Below are 2,232 nucleotides of genomic sequence, written 5' to 3'. Positions count from 1 at the left end.
GAGCGGGCCGGGGGCCGGGGGAAACGAGACTGGTCGCGGGTTGAAGTCCCGCTGGACGTGCGTGAGGCTCATCGCTTTACTCCCTCTAACGCTGCATCTCTTTAAGTTTTTCATGATAAAAAGCTTGAAAAGACACAAGTATCACGATTTCATTACTTCGGTTAATAACACACTCCTTCCATTTGAATCGACGTATTTTTGGGAGATATCTTTTTGAGCTGACAGGCATTAAAAACTAGTGTCCTGACTAACTGAACGTAATGCCAGACCCCTGAAAATCAAAACTGAAATCGAGATTGTCCCAGTTAACAAAGCCGGTTTAATCACATTGGTCTCACTGGTTATTACCATTTCGAGAACAAAACATTAATTTCACCTCTAATAATAAAATTAAAATTTTACTTTATGAATACTATTTCCTGTTTATCTCATCGTTAAGATTTTTATTATATATTTTTTATTATTTATGCCTACAGCACCTGGTCTTCCTAGGTGGTCTCCCATCCAAGCACTAACCAGGCCTAGCCCTGCTTAGCTTCTAAGATCAGACTTTGGGCATGTTCAGGGCAGCATGGCTGTAGACCATGGTTTTGTGGCTCCACTGGGGCACAAACCCAGGACCTTCTGTGTGTGAAGCAGACATGCTCACCGCTGCGCTGTGGAGCCACGTCCTTTTATTATATTTTTAACGTTTAATAGCAAATATGTAGATTTAAGGAACAAATATACATAAATGGGGACGACGTGCTTTAAACGTTTCAAGCATGGGGCCAGAATCCAGTGTGTGGTGACCCCAGCCTGTGACGGGGCGCCACGAGGGGGGGGCGCTGTGTCTTATTGGTCTTTGCATCTCTAACGTATGCCCCGACGTTTGGCGCACTTTGGAGCGGCACAGAATGAGAATTTTAGAACGGAAAAGTTAAACCGCGACCAATCTCCTCATTTTCCGACAAGGGGAGACGGAGGTTTAGGAAGGTTACATCACACAGCTAATGGAAGGGTGGTGAGAGAGATGTCTGAGCAAGATCGATCCCACGTAGACGGATGGGATGCCTCAGAGGAGCAAAAGACGAGGAGAGCCACCAGCAGGCGGTGAGAGTCGCCAGCCGCCAGCCACAGGCAGTGCAAATCAGGACAAGGGAGGGGAGCGAGATGCCGAGGCGGGTCGGAAGGCACTGGAAAGGGGCCCTCGGCACTGCTTCGTCAGGCGGTGAGATTTCGTCTTGACCTATTTCTACACACGCTGGTATCAATCGTGGCACCCAGATATTTTTACCCACGGCCCCCAAGGGCACACAAAAGACATAATTAGCAAGTCTCCTGACTCCTCTAGGGCCTCCGAGCGTGACTTGCAGCCTGCGCCACGCGGTCACCCACCACGAACACGGCGAACTCGTCTATTTCAAGCGGCGGGTCCTTAAAAACGCCCATCGGCGTGTTGGCCACTTCATTACTCGGGACTGAGCCCAACCTCCTCAATTTGTCTCTTAAGATCCTCCAAGATTTTCTCTTCCACCTGAGATAATCAATCTAAACCCTTATCCCGTGACATCACGGTAAACAACCTGTCAGCATCAGGATGGCAATTCATTTCTCTTCCCTGCCAGGCTAAGATCGAAGATGCACTTGAGTTAATAACTTCGTCCTTCTAATGGAAATGCAACAGAGTGAATGTCTTTGGTAGGAAAAGCTAGTTGATCTCCTTTGCTCGAGATCAGCGACCCAGAGGACGAAGCTTTGGTCGCAGGCAGCGGGGAGATAATCTGGAGCAGCCCAGGGGACAGTGGGGGAGAAAGGCCAGGGAGGACCCTGGCCAGGCAGAAGACACTCACTGCGGGGAGTGCCTGGCGCGCAGGGAGACCGCAGCGTGGGTGGGGACGCGTGAGGGTCAAGACTTTTTAAGACCCTCTGTCCCATGCACTGGTGGAAATTATTGCGTCACCACCCCCCCAACCCCTGCCCCGCGGCTCTCCAGCCACTCCGGGCCAGGCCTGAGCCAGCCGTCTGCCGCAAGCCACAGGGGCGCCCCCACAGCCATCTCTCTCCCACGCTCTAAACCACGCTGCTCCCCGCAGCTCGCGGGCCCTGACTCTGCCTCTTTCTAGCTTTCCGAGCTCCGAGCTCCGGACCGGGTCTCCTCCCTCCCTGGGCACCTTCCTGACCGCTCCTCCCCACTCCCCCTGCCCGCCCACCAGCTCTTCCTCTGAGGCGACAAATGCCATCTTGTATCCT

The 2,232-nt window shown here is 52.1% G+C and overlaps 1 pseudogene; it reads right to left on the bottom strand.

Annotated features, from left to right (window-relative positions):
• Window positions 1-467: 467 nt before the first annotated feature.
• On the bottom strand, window positions 468-583 carry LOC118609766 (annotated as a pseudogene).
• Between the last annotated feature and the right edge of the window lie 1,649 nt (window positions 584-2,232).

The sequence above is a fragment of the Rousettus aegyptiacus genome, unplaced genomic scaffold (genome assembly GCF_014176215.1).
Source record: "Rousettus aegyptiacus isolate mRouAeg1 unplaced genomic scaffold, mRouAeg1.p scaffold_m13_p_11, whole genome shotgun sequence".
Taxonomy (NCBI): domain Eukaryota; kingdom Metazoa; phylum Chordata; class Mammalia; order Chiroptera; family Pteropodidae; genus Rousettus; species Rousettus aegyptiacus.
Note: the sequence above shows the minus strand (reverse complement) of the source record. Positions and strands in the feature narration are given on the sequence as shown.